Source organism: Protopterus annectens, chromosome 1.part1 (genome assembly GCF_019279795.1).
Source record: "Protopterus annectens isolate FY-2018-M chromosome 1.part1, PAN1.0, whole genome shotgun sequence".
Lineage (NCBI taxonomy): Eukaryota > Metazoa > Chordata > Ceratodontiformes > Protopteridae > Protopterus > Protopterus annectens.
This window is the reverse complement of record NC_056726.1, coordinates 507,246,193-507,258,368: the sequence shown is the minus strand read 5'-3', so window position 1 is coordinate 507,258,368 and position 12,176 is coordinate 507,246,193. Positions and strand designations below refer to the sequence as shown.

The 12,176-nt window shown below is 41.0% G+C and overlaps 1 protein-coding gene across 1 annotated transcript in view; it reads left to right on the top strand.

Moving 5' to 3' along the window:
• AHI1 (Abelson helper integration site 1) overlaps nucleotides 1–12,176 on the top strand; it is a 2,471,520-nt gene that overhangs the window by 414,395 nt on the left and 2,044,949 nt on the right. The window lies entirely within an intron of this gene.

The following is a 12,176-nucleotide window of genomic DNA, read 5'->3' as shown; positions in this document are numbered from 1 at the left end:
CCATTTGTGCAGCGGCTACTTGGGCTACTCCTCACACTTTTATTTCCCATTATAAGTTGGATTTAGCTTCTAGGCATAGAGCTAATTTTGGTTCCACTGTTCTCAGGAGTCTGTTCCGTTAGGCCACCCGGGACAAGGTGCTAGGGGCGGTCCCATCCAGCAAGAATGAAGGCGAGATAGACAACTTAACATATAGAAGTTATGTTCTTACCATAACGTTCCATGTTAGTTGTCTTCTTCTCGCGTCCCACCCTCCTTCCCCCTGGCCTGGACAGACCTAGAGGAGTTGTGATTGTGACCTCTCTTTCTACCACCTCTTTCTTAGCTATATGCTATTATGCATATTTCTTGTTTCAGGATGTAGGTCACCCTTCTTCTCCCTGTTGTTAGAGGTGGACTCTGTTATAGTTATTCTGTTTTATACTGTTACTATCATAAGCTGGGGTTAGCTTACAAACGAGATCTGAGGTAACTCTCGCCTAGCATTGTGGGATATAAGGGGAGCCTCGAGCCGGTGGAACCAACTCTCGAGCTTTAGAGTGGCCGAGTCGGAGCCGAGGTCGGCTCCGAACCCATCCAGCAAGAAGAAGGCGAGAAGAAGACAACTAACATGGAACGTTATGGTAAGAACATAACTTCTATTTTACTGTGTGTGTACTTCCCTTATTGGATTGGTGCTAGTGGTGAGGACTGAGGCTCCTTGATTACTGGGCCAGTGCAGGGGCATCACAGACGCATGTACCTCACAGTAACTTTTGTATACTGGCTGGATGTTTGTCAGCCAGTGGCAGACACCCTCATGTCATGAATACTGCAACATATATGAACATCTATACTTATGGTAAGATTTTACACAACTATTCTTTCTTTTATGTATCCATCTTGCTGGTTTCTTTCCAGAACCCAAAAAATGAGGGAGAATGGATACTTCATACCTTGGATGTCCACAGACAACTCTAGTACTGTCTTGACAGAACAAAATTTGTCAGAATTTCTAATTAGTTATTCATTTCTCTTACCATTACTTTCTGTTATTCCCACCACCACAAAACTTCCTCAGTGTATCTATATATATATATATATATATATATATATATATATGTATATATATATATATTTTTTAGAAAGGGTTGGATAGTGGAAGTATTCTAGAAGCTGCAATTTATTCCTTTGCACACACTTTACAAAGCACTATAAATTAAATTCCTCCTCCATATCTACAAAAGGCTTTGCTAGGACTATTCTCCAGGGGATCCTGGACCCTCATCCTCTTCCTAGTCAGTTTAGGGTATGGAACCTTGCCATATAGCTAAGATTAATGCAGCAGTGATCAAATGAAGAACATCGTACAGTTGTGTAAGTAAACTTATCATAACGGTAGTCTTTTGAATGATCATTGTTGCAGTAGCAGCTTCCTCCCTTCACCATCTTATTTTTATTGTGTGTTTTTAGGACAGGGTATGAAGTTTATATTATTATATTTCCTAGCATTGTCCTCTCATGACTTTTTGCCTCTTTGTGTCTGTTGGCATGAAAGAGCTCTGAAGCACTTAGCAGTGAAACCTGACTTTTAATCAGACCAGCTGGAGCTGACCAACTGTTTCTGAAAGCTTTGGAAATAGGCAGGCTGTTTAATCCTTGGCAGGATTCAACCCATCTAGTTAAGGCTACTGCAGCCAGTGATTATTTGACCATCTACTATTATGTTAAGTTTACTTACATAAATTTACTGTGTGATATATACATGTCATAACTATACATGTGATGTCAATCTCGCCTTTATTCACATTGATGTGTCAGATCTGTTCCATTGGATCCATCTCGGCCATTTCAAAAGCTTGAAGCCTTCAGCAAAGTTCGTGGGCATTTTTCCTTACCCATAATGCAGCTGCCTAACTTCCTCAGATCTCGTTTGCTGCGTCTGCAAAAGAGGTTCTGAAGCAAGCTCTGGGCTGAGAGTTTTCACTTTCAATACTTACCTTGTTACTAACACTAAAATGTGTTATAGTTTATTGTAGTTTATTTTATATATGTATATATATATATATATATATATATATATATATATATATATATATATATATATATACATATATATTGATATAGATATATTTATATAATATTTCCTTACCCTGTTTTTCTGTAGTTTAGAGCGAGTGTTAGCCCTTTATTTTCCCTTGTTAGCATCCGTTATCATTAGCGGACCGGAGTTCTGCTGTGGCAACCCCTAACTGGGAAAAGCCAAAATACAAACAACAACAACAACAACAAGCATCCGTTTGAGTTAGGGGACGTCTAACTAATGTCCATTTAAGTTAGTGGACATTTACCTTTCCTTTTTTATCACCTTCCTCCTTTATCATTCATTTTTAGTTAGAGAATGATTTCCTAAAAAAAAAAAAGGTTTTCTCCCTGTCTTTTCAAAGTTTCCTCTCTGTCTGTTTAAATTAGAGGACTTTCTGGCGTGCTTGTGAGAGTGTGTATTTCTTTTTATTTCTCTTAGTTTTAAATGTCGCAAAAATAGGAAGGGAGGAATCCTCTTGGTTTCAAAAAGTGCAAGCAGTGTGGAAGGAAGATGCCCCGCAGTGATTCTCACACTTTATGTGCATTGCCTGGGGCCACTTCACCTCCAAGAGTCGTACTCAATATGCCATGGATTCAACCAGAGTGCTCTTATGGAGGGCAAAAATAAGCTTATTTGGAAGGGACTGCTCCCTTCTCTGAGGCTATATCACCAGAGTCTGCTACCATATCTGAGAAATCTCAAAAATGTACTTCTTTGGCACCAAAGTCCTCTTTGGAGCTGAAACAGAAAGTTCCTAGACTGTCTTCCCCAACAGAACCCTCAGAGCAGGATGGTCTTTGCTGGATCCAAGACTTCGTCTGAGCAGTTGGAACCCTCAGCTCCGACATTTCTGGCACCCACAGAATTCAGATATCGGAGCCGTTCACGTTCATTGGAACCGATAACTTCTCAGCTCCCATCAGCCCTTTTGACATAGTCAGGATCTCCTACCCTTTCTACTCAGTCCACCAGCAGTCTGTCTGACGAAGGTATGGATTAGTGTAGTGTAGAGGCTGCCTCCTCCGATCTATCCATCGGTTTCGGAGCCAGAAGTTTCCAACATCCAACTTGTGTCTGTATCGGATCCAGTACCCGTAGTTTCCTCGGATGTACATAGGTTAATGGAAGAGATTTGTGGCATGGGCCAGCAATAATCAGATAGATCCCTTTGCTGCGTCCATGCATTCTGTTCTAGAATTTTTGGCAAAACATTTCAATGAAGGTGCTGCTGCAGCCACTATGAGTTCAGTTGGCAGCAATTTAAAATTTTCATATAGGAGAAAATGGTTCTGGAATCATGTCAAACAGAAATTTTGTAAGGCATTCCTGAAAGGAACTACAGTGATAAGACCTCCATACAAAAACCCGTCACTGCCTTGGGATCCGAATTTTGTCTTGTCAAACATTATCTCTCCTTCCTTTGAACCATCTGCTACCTGTGAAATGAAGTATCTCTCAGGGAAAACACACCTCTTAGTGGCTTTAACTTCACCGAGGAGAGTTTCGGAATTACAAGCTTTGTCTGCCAAGCCATTATACCTATTATTTCATAAGGACAGAGTTTCTTTATGCACTGACCCCACAGTTCTACCCAAGGTTGTGTCGGAATATAACCTCAGTTGATCTATCAAGCTGTCAGTTTTCTTCCCAAACTTCCAAAATAAAGGGGAATATTCACTGCATTTTCTGGATGCTCATAGACAATTTACGTTTCTACTTGCACAGAACTTCAGAAATCAGAAAGTCAGATTAGCTCTTTGCTTCTTATTCCGATATTAGAAAAAGCCAACCAGTGTTTATCCAAATGGCTTTCTCAATGTATATCCGTGACTTACAATTCTAAAAACAGCACTCTTTCTAACCCTATTAAAGCTCTTTACACTAGGCTGGTAGCCACTTCTGCAGCCTTTCAAATTAGGGTTACCTTTGGATAATATCTGTGCTGCAGCGACATGGGCAAAACCTCATACCTTTATTACTCATTACAAAGTGGATTTGGCCTCTAGGAGTAGAGCATCTTTTGGTTCTATGGTTCTGAGGAATATTTTTCTATGAGCCACCCAAGAATCAGGTAGCTTGGGACGCAGTCCCACCAGTAAGAATAAAGGCGATATTGACAACATCACATAAAGAAGTTATGTACTTGTCATAATGTTCCTTGTGTGTTGTCCATCTCGACCTTTATTCTCACAACCCACCCTCCATACCCCCTGCCTACACTCCTGGGAGATTGAGTAGTACTAATTTGATATTACAAGAATCTATAGCCTCAGAAATAATGTATACATATATAAAAAAAATGTCTTAAGCTTGTTTCCTGCCTTTCGTATAAGTTGTCTAGTCCAGATACTGATTTGCTGTATCCAGGACTGTTTGTAAGCTTCTGAGCCCACAAGCCTTTCTGTGTTGGAGGGAAGCCTTCTAGCTTAATTGTTTTTCTTAGAACTAGTCAGTTTTCTAGTTTCAGCACTCAAATCGGTTTCTTTGAGCTCAGCACTTGTTCAGAACTCGTTGTAAGCACTAAACAAGCTACAAATGACTACAGCACTCAACTTCCCTCACTTGTCTAGAGGAAAACAGTTTTTAGTACTTAATAAATAAGGACCTATCCAGGCATGTCTAAGGGTCAGCTCCCGGTCTTTTCTCCTGTCTACCTGATGAATCTGGGCATCTTGGGGCAATGCAGCAATTGCCTCACGTGCACAGACAACCCTCTCCTCTTACCACCCAACAATACAACATGTGAGAGCTACACTTATATAACCAAACTGGAAGCAAAGCTCTCTTCACCCAAGACTGGGCTAGACAGTCAAGAGGAGAAGGTAAACACTTGCACCACACCACACTCATCACATAGTCCCTCAAAACCTACACCACCAAAACACACACACATAGAAACACAAAACACACACTTACATTTGCGGAGGCTCTTAAAAAAAAATCTACCCAAGCAACAGGGACCTCCAAAGCAGAAATGTAAGGAAGCTCCACCCCCCAACACAACCCAAGTGACACATAGCCCACAAACTCAGTGTGCCACTCAACCACAGCCCATAAGGCATAATAACGTACCCAATACTCTAGTCATAGGTGACTCTATTGTCAGGCACACTGATGTTCCACTCACCAGGCTGAACAAGGAGAAAGTTACTGTCAGCTGCGTGTCAGGTGCCAGGATCCGCCACATAACGCATGCACTCAGGTCACTCCACAGCAAGTACACATATGACTCTGTCATTGTTCATGTTGGTGTGAATGACCTGAGATGTACCTCCCCGTACTACATGAAAAGAGACTTGTTGGAGCTTTCTGATCTTGTAGCCCAGGCAGGTATGATCCTAGCCCTGATTAGCATCCTGCCATCACCCAGAATGATACCACAGTACAAGGACAAAATGATTGGCTTCAACAATTGGCTAAGCTTCTGGTGTCATTCTAAGGGGATCCAGTATCTGTCTGGAATAACATGATCAACAAACCACGATGCTTTGCCAGAGATGGCCTGCACCTGTTGCCCTTGGGATTCCAGACACTGGCTAAGGCTCTTGCCACCCCTATAGTGCCTTTTTTAGGCAAGATTCAAATGACAAATTCACCACCGTAATAGGTGCAAGCAAGCAAGCAAAATCTGAGGGTAATGCTACTTAGTGCTAGAAGTCTAAACCTCAAAATACACTCATTTGAGGCACTCCTTAAAATGGAGAATATCGACATCTGTGCAGTGACAGAGACCTGGTTCAAGGCTCCAGAGAGCACCCCTGCATTACCAGGCTCTAATTCATACCACACCTTTCGGCCACCTAACTTGGACTAAAGCACTAAAGGCGGAGGCGTGTCCATATTCATTAAGGATATCCACACCTCCAGGCTAGTTGCTCAGCATAATGCATCTGAGATTATCTAAGTGCAACTAACTCAGGGCAAGACCGCAATGCAAATTGTAGCTTGCTACAGATCCCCCGCCATGCCCCAGGATTCCCACTCCTCATTTCTTGATACACTGGAAAATATTAGGGTACAACCTAACACCCTAATAATGGGTGATTTCAACTACCCCACCATTAACTGGGAAAACTACTCATGTACCAACTCTTAAGCTCAATGTTTTCTGGAATTCATAAATTTCAATGCCTTGGATCAACTTATTCACACCCCCACCAGGGGCAGCAGTATCCTAGACCTGGTCATTATCAACATGGGCAACCGGTGTTCCACACCAGAGATCAATTCCTCGTTGGTCAGATCCGACCTCAAGCAAATCACCCTAGACATCCACATCCCACCCCCACCCCCCATTAGGGAAACCACCATAAAAAATTTCTCCAAAGCCAACTTCACGCTTCTTAAGACAGAAGTGGCAAACTTCAGAACACCCATGCTGACGGACAATAGAGATACGACTGCTGAATCCTATACAATTGCACTTTATAAACACTTAAACGAGTGCATGGATCGTGCAATCCCGAACAGAACCAAGATGCTATCCTCCAAAAAATGAAGCCAATCTGGTGGTCCCCTGCTATAAACAAACTCTACAACAGAAGAAAGAAACTGTTGCAAAAAAAAGTAAAATCCCATGATTGGAGGAACTCCGTGGTCCCTCAGTAAGAAGCTGAGATTCCTCATAAAATCCTCGAAAGCTAGTTACGAAAACAATTCGCCACTGATTCTAAAGACATTCTATAGCTATGTCAAGAATTTCAATGGCAACACTCAGACCTGCTCTGCGTTACAGCACAATGGCACTAAATATACAGAACCAATTGATATTGCCAACATCCTGGCAGATAGGTTCAGTGCTAACTTTAACTTTAAAGTACCTGTAATCACGGATGCACAGGTAAAAAACACACTCTCCAAAGCCAAGAACACAGCTTCCGTGGGACCTGACAGCATCCCAGGCTGCATTCTACATGAACTGCAGAACGAACTGGCACCCCACCTAAGTACCATGTTCAATCATAGCCTCTCCTCAGGCTTTGTGCCCATTGAATGGCGCACAGCAACGGTTATCCCACTCCACAAAGGGGGAGCCACCATGGACCCCGAGAAGTACCGCCCCATTAGCCTGATGAGCTTGGTCTGCAAGGCTATGGAGGTTATCATCATGGAACTTATAAACAATGACATTGGTAATCTCCAAACTCTGGACTCTATCCATTTTGGGTTTGTAAAAGGCAGATCATGTCTCCTAAACCTGATGGACTTCATTGAATCAGTCACCAAAGCCGTAGATGAGGGTAAGGTGGTACACACAGCCTGTCTAGATCTCACCAAGGCTTTCGACACCATCCCCCACTCTGGAATTATAGACAAACTCACTAAACTAGGTATAAATCCCTATGTCACAAGATGGGTTGCGAACTGGCTCACTGACAGAACCCACACTGTGAAAGTCGCAGACTCTATATCCAATTCAGACCAGTGACAAGTGGAGTACCACAAGGTTCAGTCCTAGGTCCTCTCCTGTTTGGTTTCTACTTCTCTGAAGTACAGGGTAACACAGAAGGTCTTTGATTAACAATGTTCGCAGATGACTGCAAACTACGAGCCATAATCAAAACTCCTAATGATGTGGACATCCTAAAAAAGGGCCTCACTGAGACAGATGCCTGGTGTCAAAGCCACGGCCTCAAGCTCAATGCCAAAAAGTGCATTGTCATCCCTTTTGGTAAAAACTCTGTACCCATGAACTACCACATAGGCAGTAGTCTACTTAACACCAAAAGTGTGATAAAAGACCTTGGGACACAGGTGGACAGTAGTTTCTCCTTTGATAATCACATCACCACAGTAGTCAGGAAATCCTTCTACGTGACACACCTCATCACAAAAGGTTTCTCATCCAGGAAAAAAAGAGGTCATTGTTCCTCTCTACTCATTAGACCCATTGTAGAGTACAACACCCCTTTTGGTATGTACCTCACAAGACATCTATAACTGGAAAGGCTACAGAAGTACCTCACAAAGCGGATTACCGGCCTCAAACAGATGCCCTACGCAGACCTTCTCATAAAACTCCAGCTTTACTGTGTCGCATATCGCCTACTCAGAGGCGATCTCTGCCTAACATACAAAGCTATGTCAAACCCAGAGCTGCTGGACATGCTCCACGTAAATAAATCCCAGTCCCTCTGAGCTACATGCTTTAGGGATCTAAACCTTGTCACCACAATAAACAGAACATGCTGGAGGGATAGATTCCTGTCCCAGAGACTTCCCATGCTGTGGATCAAACTACCTATCTATATCAAACAAAGCTCCTCATTAGCACTCAAGAAAAATCTTGATGATTGGATGGGAGATAGGAAATTCACCCCGGAATCACTTCTGTGGCTCTGCTTGACAGGGGCACAGGAAAATAATTTTCTTGGGTGGCAAAAGCCAGGGTACCGTTTGGCTAGGCTTATATAAGTCTGCCCTGGGATCACTTCTGTGGCTCTGCTTGACAGGGGCACAGGAAAATAATTTTCTTGGGTGGCAAAAGCCAGGGTACCATTTTGCTAGGCTTATATAGGTCCAATAACCTAGTACCTACTTATGAACCTGTGTGTGTGTGTGTGTGTGTGTGTGTGTGTATATATATATATATATATATATATATATATATATAGAGAGAGAGAGAGAGAGTGTAACGGTTACCACCATATGAGTTGTCTGAGACAAACAAGATCTGAGGAAGTTGGGGAGCTGCATTATGGGTAAGGAAAAATACCCATGACCTTTGCCGAAGGCCTCGAGCTTTAAAAATGGCCGAGACTGATCTGATGGATCATATCCGACCCATCAGTGAGAATAAAGATCGGGATTGGGCAACACACATGGAACGTCATGCTAAGTACATAACTTCTTTTTTCCTTAACTAGCTTTATCATGGCTCTGTTTTGAATCAGTAACCTGCCTTCAGTTATCTGCTTCTCCATATTTTGAATTGTACGTAGTCTGCTTTGCTTCATGCAAATTATCAAGTACTTTTATGTACATATATTTTCACTTCTTCTCTTTAAGCATTCAATTCCCACAGTTCTCCCATTTGACTCTCTATTTTCTTTTGTACATGACCACTACAGGAGCTCATATCATCCATTAGGGGAGACCTCTCTTTCTATGAGAAAATATATTTATTTACTTATTTATTTGTTTTCTTTGACCAGAAAAGTTCGACTGTGCAAAACCCAGTGGAGGTCTGGGGAGAAAACTCCAGCATAAAGATACTCAAGACAAAACACATTTTTACAAATATAAATTATAAAGATAGTTCTTAAGACATTTAGGTGCAAACAGGTAATTATTTTGTAGTGACACTGTACAAAGATAAAATGATAATAAATTGTTAAGTATAAAACTTTTAGTATGCAAACAGTTTGCGTAATATATGTAACAAGCCGACATTAGATATGACTTGTAAGACATGGGGAAGGATGACTACAGTATACATTTTAGGAATAAATAAAATTGAGGTAAGGAGTGTGAAACTTTAGTTGCTAAACTGATAATAGTTAAAGCTAGAAGAGTCAAAGATGCATTGTACAGCAAATGAGTCAAGGATAGTTGTACATACTGAAGTAGAGCATTCTTATAAGTGAGTAATGGAGATATTTGAGAGAGCTATATAAAGTGGGATAATTTGCCTTTCATCCATCTCATTCTTTTTATGCAGCTGTCACTGGAGGGCAAGAGTCAGGTTACTGGCAAACAAACATCTACTTGGTTTTCCAATGCCAGCTTTATTCTTTCCCTTTGTTAAGCATTAGGCTTATTGCATCCTGCTGTCCAGGATGCAGACAGTGAGAATGGATGGTACTGCCTTCCTGCCCCTCCCCCAGTAGAGTGCATTTACTCTTCTACTGCTTCCTGTTCACTTTTACATGATACTGTTTGCCTAGAATCTGCCTTGTAGAGTTTTACCAATGGAGCGTATGCCAGACCTTGCCCAGGATGGTTGGGCTAGTATTTACTGCCCAGTCATGATATTCCTTGGCCAATTTCTTCACAGAATGAGTCTTAACTTCAAACCTGTATCCACTAGGCTGTAGTGAGAGCCTCAGCCCTCTGTAGGATAGAATCTGAACAGCTCCCTATTGAAATGCTGGTACTCAAACTGCCAAGTACGGCTGTGCCAAAAAAAGGCCTGAAAAATACAGGAAAGCCATAAATCTCGAACATCACTGTTCTTCTTTAAGCTGGAAACCATTTGAAATGTCAGAATCCATTAGATCAAGTCCAGAAGTACAGAGACTGAATGGCTGAAAGAACAGAGTTGCATATACTTAGTCTGAGATACCATTTCTTGGAATATTCCTTTTTGTCCAAGGTATTGCAGTTTTGGAGTTGCTATGTCTTGGAGTTGTATATATAAGTTTGGGGGAGGGAGACTTGGCCTCCTGCAAAAAGAAGTTTTAAGGAGAAGAAGAATTAGATTCGCTGTTTTCTGTTTTTGGTCTATTTTGCTTGTTGGCACTGAAATGCTGAGTGCCGACATTTCAATAGGGAGCTCTTTAAGCTTGTTTTTTGCTGAGGGAAGGGGGCAAGACCCACACACTCCCTGAACTTATGTATACCAACTTCAATATCACTATACCTTAGAGAAAAGGGAATATTATAGGAAGTGGTCATCTCTAACTTGGTATATGTATGTTTGTTTTTGGCAATTCAGTCTCTGTGTTTTGGGACTCACTGTAGCGGGTCCTGACTTTTCCGATGGTTACTGTTTGAACTCATCTTATTTACTTAAAAGTGGATGCCCAGTTTTTCTGGTCATGAAATTTGCAATAATTCAGAAATAATACTCTCTCTTATTATGCTGTTTTGCTTTTTATAGTGGATTTTTTCAGTAAGTTTCTGATAATTTTTTTAGCATATTATGTTACACATTGTGTCAAAAGCCAAATGTTTAATAACCCATTGTGTCAAAAGCCAAATGTTTAATAACTTGATCTCCTTACTGGATGCTTGTGCTAGACAACAAAACAAATCTATGCAGTTTTATATGATAACATCAGCACTGTGACTGTAAATGTTGAGAATGCTGTTTATACATGCAGATTAAACCTTTGAATTCTACATTATGTTCTTAACCCACCATTGCCTTCTGTTTTGATAGTGGCTTCTGTGAACAATTTTGACATTTGTCTTCTCATTTAGCTTATTTCTGGAGGCTTAAAAAGCTGAGACATAGGTAGGGTGGGGTGAAGGGGGCATCTTACACTGGATGCAATGTGTAAGGGGGAAGAACCGACAGATCCTGATTGAGCTTAAGTGAATTACATGCATTTTTTCGCCAATATTGCATTTATTGTCAGAAGTGAAGTGATTTAGTACACTGTGTGGCATAAACTGTAGCCCTTGCTAGTTACAAATATAGCAAACAGTTTGCTACAGTTTAAAAGGTAGAGAGGAGTTTTTTTTTCTCTGCAAGTTTGAGCGTTGTTGGGGAAGAACAGACCTGGCTTGCTCCTTAGATTAGGAGCAGCATATTTGGAAGGACTTTTTGTTTTTAGATCTTATGTATTCGATTATCAGGGAAGAAATTTGGACATTCTTTTAGAACTTAGAGCGCACCTGAGAAATTGTGTTAAATTAGTTGTTCACTTCCCTGGGATGAATTAATAATAAGATTAAAGTAAGTTTTTTTTGAAAAGTAGAGCAGTGAAATTCTAAGATGCGTTTTAATAATTGTAATTTGCACTTCATTTTTAATTGCATAAATACTAGGACTTGTAGGTCTCCTCTTCATCCCTTTTTATTTCTTTCCTTTTTTTTTTTTTTTTGGTCTTCAAGTTTGAGAAGTGTAGGTGGGAAAGAACAGACCTGGCTTGCTCCTTAGATTCAGAGCAGCAGATCAAGAGTGGACCTTTCTTGCTCCTCAACTTAAATTTGAAGGATGCACCAGATGGGTGGGAGGTGGCACTGGGTACCAGAAAAGCTAGCTACTCTTCTGTCAAAAGTGTGAATTCAGATGGACAAAGTATAGCTACCTGTTTTAAGGTATTCATTTTTCTCTAATGCTAAGCATCACTTCTGTACCTGTTGGTTATCCATATACTGTGTTTCTGGTGTACATACTGTATAGTACATGCTTTTACTGATAGATGGCAGAAATAATTGTATT